Below are 13,378 nucleotides of genomic sequence, written 5' to 3' on the forward strand. Positions count from 1 at the left end.
TCATTACCACTGTAGTGAACATTTATGGACAAGTTTTAATGTGAACGTAAGTTTTCAGTTCTCTTGGATACCCATCTAGGAGAGCAACTTCTGGGTCACATGATAACTCTATGTCAAATGTTTTGAGGACCTGCCAACCTGTTTTCAAAAGCACCATTTTGCATTTCCATTAGCAACATATTCAGTTTCCAATTTTTCCATAACCTCCCCAACACTTGTTATTACGTCTTTTTTATTCTATCCACCCTAATGGGTGTGAGTGGTGTCTCGTTGTCCCATTAATTTCTCATCTTTACGGGCGCCTGGGTGGCTCAGTTGGTTAAGCGACTGCCTTCGGCTCAGGTCATGATCCTGGAGTCCCAGGATCGAGTCCCACATCGGGCTCCCTGCTCAGCAGGGAGTTTGCTTCTCCCTCTGACCCTCTTCCCTCTCGTGCTCTCTATCTCTCATTCTCTCTCTCTCAAATAAATAAATAAAATCTTTAAAAAAAAATTTCTCATCTTTACTTTTGTTCCTACACTCTCATGATATATGGGCTTTAGTGGCCAAGGGCTGTTGTATTAAAATTCCAAAATCATTATTCATCACACATTATTACTTATTGAGGACATATATAACAGTAAAGACTGTGCCAAGTGACTTAGGGAAATTAAAAACACACAGGCTCCTTACCACCGAGGACTTGCAGAATTCTAGATCTCACAGTGATCGCAATAATACTGTTTGCACACTTTACAGATGATAAAGGACTTTGAAATCTTCATTCTGTTTTTTTTTTTTTCCTTAGGAGCCAAGAGTTACAGTAGCTGGGGCTCTGTAACCCTGTACCCCAATGAGACAAGGATCAGGGTGGATGTGTCACGGAGCAGAGTGACAGACGGAACATCCCTCGCAGGGTGCAGGTGGGGAGCCACACGACCCAGTGGGTGTGAAGAGCCAAGAAGGACCAGTGGCCTGGGAAGGCAGTCTAACCACATCACAATGCCACGAGCAGAAATGGCTGGGTCCAGAGACACACCCTGGCGGCCTAGTTGCCCACCCAGAGCACAGAGGACTAGGGACCCAATGGGAGGGTGCCTGGCACCACTTGGAATGGCCCCGTGGGCCGCCACTGGCTTTTCTGGGCCACCTCCACTCCTCTATAGCAATGCTGACCCATTTGTGAGTTTTTCAAACATGCCTCCCATTCTCACATGTGTGTGCTTTTTCTAGAAGATGTTGCCTGAAACACTCTCCTCCAGTTCCCACAGCGCACAGCCGAAAGTGTCATCCTTCAAGACAGTGTCGCTTGCTTCTGAGAAACCTATGCCCGTGAGAGGAAGGCAGCCAAAGGTAGCATCTGACGCTCTTCCCAATCTTCCTGATCTGCCCCAACCCACCTCTCCTAGCTCCTCTGTGGGCCCCCTCCTGTGGCACCTGCCGTTCTCCCATAAATACTCCGCAAAGCCTTCCCTGACTCTCCTAGGCAGGATTGACTACCCTTTGGCCAGGGTTCCCTCACCCATGGCCTTGCACCAGCATTGCCCTCATCACTATTGAGTGTGTTATGTACAAAAGTGTGTACATTTCAGTTCCTCTGACTGGGAGGTCCCGGCAGGCAGGGGCTCGGCAGGCAGGGGCTCTGTCTCATTCATCTTTGTATCAATAGTGCCAGAGTGGGTTATCCAAGTGGAAATGTCCAAAAGGTGATGTATGAATGGGTGAACTAATGAATAAGTGAATTTACACAAAATGCCAGACTAATTTGGCAATACTTAGACAAATATTGCCTTGGACAAATGTTATAGCTAAGAGTTCATCCCAACATCAGATCAGAACAATTGGCAAATTATGCTTATGTTTACACTTTTGTTGTCAAGAAAACCTATTTAAACCTGCTTTGATTAGAGCTCTTTTTTTGATTAGACTTCGTAAAAGGTATAGTTTTATTCAACCAAAAAATGCAATTATGACAAAATATAAATAAAAAAGCGAAATGCAAGCACGCTTTTATTTGCCAATGGTCATCAAAAGGGGTGAGCTAGAAGTGCAAACAGAAGCATAGTTCCTGAACCTAATTATTCTCCATGGTAGTAAGATATATTTTTTATTTCATTTTATTTTATTTTCCAAAGATTTTATTTATTTATTTGACAGAGAGAGAGACAGCAAGAGAGGGAACACAAGCAGGGGGAGTGGGAGAGGGAGAAGCAGGCTTTCCGCGGAGCAGGGAACCCAATGGTGGGGCTCGATCCCAGGACCCTGGGATCGTGACCTGAGCTGAAGTCAGACGTTTAACAACTGAGCCACCCAGGCGCCCCAAGGGATATTTTTTAAAAAGGAGGGGCTGGGCCTGGCCTTTGAGTTGATTTCTAAGAAACGCAGTAGACTTGAACATTTGTGAGACAACTGTGCAATGTCAGAGCTACACTTCGTGGTACACTGTGTCCTCTGCAGGTGAATTCATGTTACAGAGGGCTGCAGATGCTTTGCCATGCCTCTCCCCAACAGGTGGAGTCCACAGCCTTTCGCCTTGAGTCTGGGCTGGCCCTGTGACTTTCTTCCTTCACTAGGATGTCAAAAGTGACACTGTAACATCCAAGGCGGAGCTTTAAGAGATCTGTAGTTTCTGCTCCTGTGCGCTAGAAATACTCCTTCCTGGAATCCAGACAATGCTTGGAGAAGCTCAAGCCAGGTGGAAAAACCCAATGGCGGAGAACTAAGGTACTCTGGTCAATAGCTCCAGCCGAGCTTCCAGTCAATGGCCCGTGATGGCTGCCAGCCATGTTGGTGAGCCCGCTTCGGGGTGCCCTCCAGTGAAGATCCCAGAAGCCTGCAGCCCCCATCACACACCACATGGAGCAGAAGAACCACCCAGGAGAGCCCAGTTGACCCACAACACTGTGAAATACAATACATGGTTGCTGGTATTATAAGCCACTGAATTTCGGTGTGGTTTGTTATGCAGCAATAGATAAGCAATACAACCCCTGATTTGGAACGAGGCAGGTGGTATTACTAGAAAGTGAAGCCAATTCAAAATTCTGCTCATCCCGAGGAATACCAAAGTGGACAGAAATAAGACTTTCTGCCTCCCAGGCAATTCCCAAGAGAAACAGCTTAGCTGGCTGTGGAAGAATTAATAAGAACAATGCAGTAAAGTGAGACAAAGCGTGCTATGTCAGCAGTGTCACTGGCCAAGTGTGCAAAAACTATCGTGCCATGAAAGTAAGCAATCCAATTACTACAATATGTACAAAGGAAAATAATCAACTTGCAGTTTGATGAGAAGAGTATATAAAATCAGTAGCTGTAAAGAACACGGTGGAATCAATAACGTTTATGAAAATGGAATTAGTTGTGTGTGCATGTGGGTAACAAATGCATGACATGTTCTGTACGTAGGAAATGAAGAGAGGGCCTACTGTGGTCCGATGCCACGTTCAGAGTAAAGGGTTAACAAATACCTATCTACTGCCTGACTCCTTTTGATTACGTCCAAAACAGTTGCATTTATTCTACTTGTTAGGTTCTGCTTGTGCCCAGGCTTTGGAGAAAACCAACCCAGCGGACCCCCACTTATCAGTGTCCAGTTTATGACACCACTGTGAAGCCTTCCTTTATTTCTCCTACCAATAAGGAATCATTTTCCTCACTGTGTCCCAATGACACTTCTTATAAGTTGTCAAAATAGCACACACCGAGGTTCAGTTTCTAGTTCCATGTGGTTACTGGGGGGCAGGACTATGTCTTATGCAGTTTGGTGTGCCCTGTAACAAGTAAGATGTGCTCCTGGGTGTGTAGAAAGGCTACGTAGTGGGTATTCTGTTCAAATGGACAAATAGGTGGATGGATAGAAAGAAGGTTAAGTGGATGGGTGTGTGGATTCCCCTTAAACTGTGACCTATGGAAAATCCCAAGAGCTAGAAAGATAAGAAAGGAAAGGTTAAATAATGGCTTGAGAATTGCTCTACAGGAAGGGCCTGAGTTTGGGAAGACTGTCAGAAGGAGAGGTTGGAGAGTCTGCTTTGAAGCACACACTCTTTTAATTTATATTTCCTGTTTATTTGGAGTGGATCTGGGGGCAGTGTTTGAGTCTATGAATAGGCGACCCCTTGGTACAGCCACCGAAAAAGTTACTTGCGAGATTAAGTTTGATTGGTTCTCAAAAGCTTACTGTTAAGCCTGGCTGGCTCAGTTGGTTAAGCACCTGCCTTCGGCTCAGGTCACAATCCCAGGGTCCTGGGATCGAGTCCCATATTGGGCTCCCTGCTCAGCAGGGAGTCTGCTTCTCCCTCTGTCTGCTGCTCCCCCTGCTTGTACTCTCTCCCTCTCTGACAAATAAATAAATAAAATCTTTTTTTTAATTAAAAGAAAGAAAGAAAGAAAGCTTACTATTGGTGGCAATATCTGATGTGCCCAAAGAAGGCTCCTGGGACTGAGAAGAAAATTACCTGATTGTGGTTTGAAACTCCACCACCAGGGCAACGGCAAGAAAGCATTTAAGATTTTGCAACACTAGGCATGGAGACCTCTGCAGATGGGGTCTCTGCCCTCTGGAGCAATGTTTCTCAACCCTGCCCAGCCTCCATTCCTTGGAGACTTTGCTTCGATTGATGTGAGGAAAGACTCCCGCAGTATTTTCTAAACTTTTCCCGGGTGTTTCTAATGGGCAGTCAGGATCAGGAACTATTCATTGCTCTAGAAGCTTACGTTGGATCCAGAAACAATGAGAAGGACCACTGTGTACAGTACACTCTGGCAACAGAATAAAAACACTGTCTGCTTATGAAAAGAGCCACATTGTATGTACATTAATTCATCTGACATTTATTGAGTGCCTATGATGTGCCAGGCCTCGTGCCAGACGCTAGGATACGGTGATGTACAGCACGCTCCCACGCTCACGGAGTTTATAGAAGTCTAGTTAGAGTATCAGACATTAAATAATAAACATATACGTAATTACAAATTGTGGTAAGTGCTGTGGAGGAAAGGACAAGATGCTGTGATACAGAATAATCCAATTTAGGTGGAGTGGGACAGGGAAGCTGGGAGCAAATCCCATTTAGACTGGGACTTAAGAATACAATTCAGGGGGCACCTGGGTGGCTCAGTTGGTTAAGCATCTGACTTCGGCTCAGGTCCTGATCTCAGGGTCCTGGGATGGGGTTCGGCATCAGGCTCTGCACTCAGCGGGGAGTCTGCTTGTCTCTCTCCCTCTGCCCCTCCCCCTTGTGCTCTCTCTCATATAAATAAGTAAAATCTTTTTTTTTTTTTTTAAGAATACAATTCAGTGGTACTTATTTGAGGAGTTGGAGGTTAGCATTAGGTTGAACCACATGAAATTGCTGGGATTTAACCATTTATGACCTCCAAAATGGTGATTCCATATGGTTCAACCTGACACTGAGTCTGAGCAGAGGCCAGGGAGAGAAGGCACGGGTGTTCTATTTCTTTCAGAGCAGGGACGGATGGCTGCAGGATTGGAGGCACCTGCACCAGAGGGAAGAAAATGGAAGATGCCAAAAGGAAAGAAGGCAAAGGGGAAAGAAGGTGGTCCCGGCTCCTGTTATCGTGAAGCAGCAGGAGCCCAAGAAGGTGGTCAATCCCCTGTCTGAGAAAAGGCCCAAGAATTTTGGCATTGGACAGGACGTCCAGCCCAAAAGGGACCTCACCCGCTTTATCAAATGGCCCCACTACATCCGGCTGCAGTGGCAAAGGGCTATTCCCTGTAAACATCTGAAAGTGCCTCCCACGATTAACCAGTTCACCCAGGCCTTGGACGGCCACACAGCTACTCAGCTGCTTAAGCTGGGCCCACGAATACGGGCCAGAGACAAAACAAGAGAAGAAGCAGAGATTGTTGGCCTGGGCTAAGAAGAAAGCTGCAGGCAAAGGGGATGTCCCCAACTAAGAGGCCACCTGTCCTTCGAGCTGGGGTTAATACTGTCACTACCTTGGTGGAAAACAAGAAGCCTCAGCTGGTAGTGAATGCAAATGATGTGGATCCCATTGAGCTTCCTGTCTGCCCTGTGTCATAAGATGGGGGCTCCCTCCTGCATTATCAATGGGAAGGCCAGGCAACAAGTGTTGGCAAGGATTTGGAGGGGAAAAAAACCCTCGCATGCTGTTGGTGGGAATATAAATTGTGGAAAACAGTATGGAGGTTCCTCAAAAAATTAAAAGTAGAAATAGCATATGATTCAGTAATTCTACTGCTGGGTATTTACTCAAAGAAAATGAAAACACTAATTCAAATAGATACATGCAACCCTATGTTTATTGCAGCCTTATTTACAATAGCCTAGCCAAGATATGGAAGCAGACCAAGTGTCCATCAGTAGATGAATGGGTAAGGAAGATGTGGCGTATATAGACACACTGGAATATTACTCGGCCATAAAAAAGTATGAGATCTTGCCATTTGTGACAAAATGGATGGACCTAGAGGGTATGATGCTAAATGAAATAGGTCAGACTGAAAAAGAAAAATACCATGTGATTTCACTCCTGTGTGGAATCTAAGAAACAAAACAAATGAAATAAACAAACAAAAAGCCGAATCAGACCTATAAATACAGAGAACAACAGACGGTTGCCAGAGGGAAGGGTGGGGAGGTGGGTTAAATAGGTGATGGGGATTAAAAGATACAAACTTCTAGTTGTAAGATAAATAAGTCATGGGGATGAAAAGTACAGCCTAGGGAATACAGTCAGTAGTATTGCAATAACTGTATGATGACAGATGGTAACTACACTTACTGTGGTGAGAAATGCATAGAATTGCCGAATCACTATGATGTGATGTACACTGGAAACTAATATAACATTGTCACTATATATATATAGTGACAATATAAAGGAAGGAAGGAAGGGAGGAAGGAAGGAAGGAAGGAAGGAAAGAAAAGAGGGAGGAAGGGAGGGGGGAGGGAGGGGGGAAGAAAGAACTTATGTCATTTTTTTTTAAGAACATACGTCTTATTGGGGAGGGTATGTGCTATGGTGAGCGCTGTGAATTGTGTAAGACTGATGAATCACAGACCTGTACCTCTGAAACAAATAATACATTATATGTTTAAAAAAAAGAAGAAGAAGAAGATAGCAGGAAGGGAAAAATGAAGGGGGGGACATCAGAGGGGGAGACGACCCATGACAGACTGTGGACTCTGAGAAACAAACTGGGGGTTCTAGAGCGGAGGGGGTGGGGGGATGGGTTAGCCTGGTGATGGGTATTAAAGAGGGCACGTTCTGCGTGGAGCACTGGGTGTTATACGCAAACAATGTATCATGGAACACTACATAAAAAAAATAAATTAATTTAAAAAAAAGAACAAACGTCTTTAGTATCAGCAATCTAACACGAGGATTTTAACCTGTAGGTACAATCACAGATACATGTATTTTACCCAAAGACATATGCACAAGGATATTCTCTGCAGTTTGTTCATAATTGCAAAAGGTTAGGAACAACACAATTGTCCATCAGCAGGGGATTGGTTAAATTACGGCACGGAAGGGGGTAGATTATTCTGATATGCAACAAGCTCCAAGATACACTGTTGAGTGAAAAAAATCAGTACGCACAATGTTTACAGTGTACCACGTCTTCTGCTTTGAAAGGGATACTACACACACACACACACACACACACACGCAAACATACATACATCCATGCTGGTATGTATGTAGCCTAACTCTGAGAGGATGTAGAAAAACCAGGAAGTGTGGTTGCTCCTTGTTCAGGGGAAACAAAGGCCCTGGGGTAGGTGGCAGGGGCTGGAGGAAGGGAGCCTGCTCTTCATGTCCACTTACCTGGACATTTTTCGTCTCTAACTGTGTGCATGTATTACTCAGTAAAATTAATTAACTAAAAACCCAATACAATAAACACACAGCAAAGGAGACATGCTATATACAATTTAATGATGCGTTTTGGGGCCGAAGGAATAATGTGAGCACATGACTAAAAATTTAACACGTAGAGGTCATATTTCTAATGATTATATAGGTAAGATTTGTGGACCTGTGGCGGAAACTGGGAGGGATGACCTCCATCAAGGTGAGCTGACAGGGTGGACATCACCTTGGTTTTGCTCAGCCAGGGCCTCTCTCTGGGTGCCTTGGCCAACCACCAGTATCAAAGAACATTCTCACTCCTGCCACCTGGAAAACTGGACGTGAATTTTAAGAGACAGAGCATCAAGCTATGACTTGTCTCACTCATTCTTTTCCAGGATGTCAGTTACTAACATATTTTTAGCAAAATCGGACTATGTTCAAGATGCAGAGAGAGAAAGGGGGGCAGACAGAGGGATAGGGGGAAGACTGGCAAATGTTTGGAAAGTGAAGGCCTTGAGCGGAGAGCAGGAGAAGTTTCTGGGTGACCCTCAGAAGCATGGATCACTCTCCACAGCGCCCTCCCCCCCCAGCCCTCCCTGTTCTCTCTGAAGGGGACGAAGCCACCCCTGCAGGAGGCTCTGCGCTCCACCATCTGGTTGCCGCCTAGTGCAATTTAAGGCCCCAGAGCCAAGCCGAAATGGCCAGCCTGCCTATGGGCCTCCACGGCCTCCACAACCACACTGCCTCCTTACTGCTGGCCCATCTGCACATGACCGGGGCTCTTGGTGATCCCCTTGATGAAGCCCCAGCCCTGGACCCCCTTCCTCTTCCACCCCTCTGATGGACGGAGTCAGCAACCCTATGGCACCAGGCCAGTATCCACACTGAAGGCTGGTCATCTACAGGACAGGGATTAGACCCTTCACTTCAGGTGAAGTTAAAATTCTAGTGTATGGAGCTTGGTGGAGTGAAGAGTTCCCTTGACTGAAATCCTGTGGATATATAAATGTATTCCAACCTGGTGCCACATAATTATTTTCCAGCTTCCCATACAGGTCAAGATTACCACAAAAGTACACGTTTGAGCCAGAGAAAATCAGGGAAACAAAGACCTGAACTAGAGCAGCAGGGCACTAAATAGTTGATAAAATCTAGCTCCTCACATTTATTTGGGGCCTGGTTTCATCTGGTTGATACTCACACAGCCTCGGAGGCCTACCGATGATTGCCTGCCTGTCCTACCTCTGAACCCCACTTCATGCTTGGATTCAGATATGGCGTATTTGCCCAGAAGGAACACATGTGCCTTCAAGGTTTTTTTAAAAGGAAGATTTTTTTTTTCTTTTAATAAGAAGCTTGTAATTTTTACTTGGCCCCTGACTACCACTGATGTCCATCCAGGCAACAGTTCTCTGGGACTCAGGAGTGTGAATGAGACCTAATTTTGCCAGCACTGTGTGCCAGGCCCCTGCTAGGTGGTGAAGGGCATCGTGTCACCTAACACAGCATCCTCGGACGTGTACTCTATTCTTAGCCCCATTTTACAGAGGAGACAGGTTTGAAGAGAAAAAGCAAATCACCTAAAGTCACCTGGGTAGTGTGACTCTGTCACTCATAAACCTCAGGTCCTTTTATTAGTTAAAGAACAATAGAAACTCAGAAGTTAAAAATCCAAGATTCCACTTCTTGACCCCCCAAGTCCTGCTTTTGAATTCAGTGGCAACCCCCCCACCGCAGTCCAAGCCCCGCAGGGAGGCACAGATGAGGGACACAATCCCCGGCCACAGGAGGTACCCCGGCGCAGGCAGGCAGGCAGAGGCCCCGCTGTCCCATGATGGCACCTTTTCCTCGCACCCTCCCCCCACCCCCCCACCCCTGCTGCTGTAGAAGCTGCGCTCGCGGGTGACCTGCCCCAGTGCTAAGGCCTTCTTCCGGGCAGACTGTGGCTGTGTGTTTGGGTAACGGGCTAACTAGCCTGCTCCTGGAGGGGGCTGGGGGGCGGGGGTCTGCCCTGGCAGGAGTCACCTGGCGTCCGCTCCGGCTTGGGACGCACCGCTCCTCCACGTCCCTGGGTCCCCTCCCCGGGCCGCCGGCTGCCCTCTGGCTCCAGGGCACCTTCAGCAGGGAGACCGCCTGCTTCCACCGGGCCGTAAGGAGGCCCCCTACCTGCTTTCACAAGAGCCAGTGCTGGCCCGGTATCCTGGAGTCTTTACAAATCTTTGCTTTGAAATCCCCGGAGAGAAGGAAAGGCGCCCTAAACTTCTTTCTTCCTCACCTTTGAAGGGGTTCCCATCCAACATCTCCACTCCCCGCTGCCCACCCCCCCCCCCGCCTCCTTTCCTAAGCCAAAGGAAAGGCATGCCTTGCAATCCCTTTAATTAACAGTTTGTTTTTATTTTTCAATATTTGGTGGTCGATTTAGTTTAAGGTCCTGGGGGAATTTACACGGATTAAATAAGAGCAGCTGAAAAGTGGAGAATGTTTCCTCCGAGTTTCTCTTCTCTCTCTCTTTAATTGGTAGCAGCACAATCTAACAAGGTGAGTCTAATTCCATTCTGCTGAGAGAGGAAGAAAGTTTCATCTTTATTATCCTTCCAAGAATATCTAGCAAATTGGCAGAGCTGGGTTTTTTTCCCCCCTTAATTTAACGAAAAGGAGAAAAACCCCAATTTCTGTCCATTTCTGAGGAATCACCAAGTGTGGGGGTCAAATGAGGACACCGATGTGTCTCCTTCATCAAGCCTTTGCCTTGCTCCAGAGCCCGGATGCTGCTACCCGTTTTACCCAGTCCAGCAGGGGTTGGCTGCCCGGTCTGTGGCCAGCCTAACGCCTCCTTGCTCCTGCTCTACGTGGCAGCAGGTAGCACCTTCTCCCGCCAGCCACTCTGAGACACCTCCTGCCGGGGCCAGTCTGTCTCTGCCTCACATCAGCTGTTTCCTTGACCTCTGAACCAGGCAGTAATCTGCTTTTGAGGCCTCCCTCCAGCCTCACCTCCTCCATGAAGCTTTCCCTAACATGAACTCATAAGATTACTTCTTTTCTATGAATTCCACACAATCCTGCACCATTGGGTCTAATTCTCCAGGTGTGACCACAGCAGCATGGACAGCAAACTCCAAGCTGTCACAAACACAGACTGTGTGCACACTTTTAAAACTATTTTTGTATTTCCCAAATACTCTTATACTGGTCCATTAAAAAGCAACTAGATACAGCCTTAGTGGAAGGCACTTGGGTAATATGAATCAAAAAACTTACTATTTTGTCAGCCCTTTGACCCACCAATTATACCTCTAGGAATATATCTTCAGGGGAAAAAATCATGTATGAAGGACTGCTTATTAGAGGTATTTTTTACTTCTAAAAATTGGAAACCATCCAAATGTCCAACAAAAGGAAAATAAATTACAGAGCAGTTATACAATGGACTATTCTACAGCCATTACAAATACTATATAATAATATTTAATGACAGGGAGAGCTATTCAGGTTATATTGTTAAATTTTTAAAAAACAGGCTTCAAATTAATGGCAAATTTATTTTTAATCATCTAGCTGTAGTTCAGAAGAGCTCGAAAAGGAAATAGACAAGTCATAAAATTAAAAGGCAGAGCTTCCTTGATGCTCCCTTCTCTAAATGTTAAATGAAAATTTTTTTAAATACAGATAAGTAAAAATTACCCAGATTGCTTTCATCCACATGCAACAACAATTAACATTTTGATGGACCCTCCCTTCTCTCTGTGTGTGTGCACACATGGAGGTGATCACATTTATGACAGGAGCACTCTTACTATTCCTACAGTCATTACCCTACAGACCACAATACACATCTTTGATTTATCAAAGCTAATGTTGCTTTGTATTTTTACCCTCTTTTGATAATACAAAAACCTTAGTACATTAATTTACCCCTCCTCCCCCCTTTCCTGAATTTATGCAATGCTGTTGCCATGCATTTAAATTCTACACATATTATAAATTCCACAAAGCATTATCATAATCAATATTTATGTTCCCTACATATTTACAATTCCCTTGCATTATTTCTTATTTCCACTGTTCTTTATTCCTTTCTTCATCTCTTATTTCCATCTGTGATCATTTTCCTTCTCTGTAAAGAACACTCTCTAGTATTTCTGTTAGTACATGTCTGCAGGTGACATATCCATCAATTTTTGGCTGACAAGTTTTTATTCCACCTTCATTTTATCTCAGGATATTTTCACTGGGATTAGGATTCTAAGTTGGCAGTCATATTTTTTTTTTTTGGTCAATTCTATGAAAATGTTTTGAATAGTTGTACTCTAACGTGCCTGGGTTTTGTTTTGTTTTTATTAGTCCTGCTTGGAGTTTGTAGTGATTCTTGAATCTGTAGCTTCATATCTTTCAGCAGTTTTTTCAAGTTCCCAGCTACTATCCTTTTAATACTGCTTCTGCCCAGTTTCTCTCCTCGACTTTCAAGATTCCAATTACGCATTTTGTTAGACCTTCTCACAGAATGTGTCTCTTATTCTTCCAGTTTGTTTTTTTATTTCCTCATTCAAAATATCATTCCAAATATTTTTTTGTGACCTGTCCACTAATTTTTTTAAAAAATTGTTATTTAAATTCAAGTTAGTTAACATATAGTGTATTATTAGTTTCAGGGGTAGAATTTAGTGATTCATCAGTTGCATACAACACCCAGTGCTCACTACATCAAGTGCCCTCCTTAATGCCCATCACCAATTACCCCATCCCCCCATCCACCTCCCCACCAGCAACCCTCAGTTTGTTTCCTATAGTTAAGAGTCTCTTGGGGCACGGGGGTGGCTTAGTCCATTAAGCATCTATCTTCGGCTCAGTTCATGATCCTGGAGCCCTGGGACTGAGTTCCAAGTTGGGCTCCCTGCTCAGCAGGAAATCTGCTTCTCCCTCTCCCTCTGCCCCTCCCCCACTCCTTATGCTCTCTCTCAAATAATAAATAAATAAAATCTTTAAAAAAAAAGAGTCTCTTATGGTTTGCCTCCCTGTTTTTATCTTACTATATTTTTCCTTCCCTTCCTATGTTCATCTGTTTTGTTTCTTAAATTCCACATTTGAGTGAAATCATATGGTATCTGTCTTTCTGTGACTGACTTATTTTCACTTAGCATAATACCCTCTAGCTCCATCCACATCACAATGGCAAGAGTTCATTCTTTTTGATAACTGAGTAATATTCCATTGTGTGGAATATATATATATATATACACACACACACCACATCTTCTTTATCCATTCATCTGTCAATGGACATCTGGGCTCTTTCCATATTTTGGCTATTGTGGACATTGCTGCTATAAACATTGGAGTGTATGCATCCCTTTGAATCACTATTTTTGAATCCTTTGGATAAATACCTAGAAGTACAATTGAGTTCACTAATTTTCTTTTTTTTTTTTTAAGATTTTATCTATATTTGAGAGAGAGAGAATGAGCAGAAGGGAGGAGCAGAGGGAGAGGGAGAACAGACTCCCCACTGAGCAGGGAGCCCCACATGGGGCTCCATCCCAGGACGCTGAGATCATGACCT

General features: G+C 44.7%; 1 pseudogene; it reads left to right on the forward strand.

The window, feature by feature from the left end:
- Nucleotides 1–5,501: 5,501 nt before the first annotated feature.
- Nucleotides 5,502–6,023, forward strand: LOC114221177 (large ribosomal subunit protein eL8 pseudogene; annotated as a pseudogene).
- The last annotated feature ends 7,355 nt before the right edge of the window (nucleotides 6,024–13,378 follow it).

Source organism: Eumetopias jubatus, unplaced genomic scaffold (genome assembly GCF_037043125.1).
Source record: "Eumetopias jubatus isolate StellerSeaLion01/CBP00866 unplaced genomic scaffold, mEumJub1_p1.0 scaffold_14, whole genome shotgun sequence".
NCBI classification, from domain to species: Eukaryota; Metazoa; Chordata; class Mammalia; order Carnivora; family Otariidae; genus Eumetopias; species Eumetopias jubatus.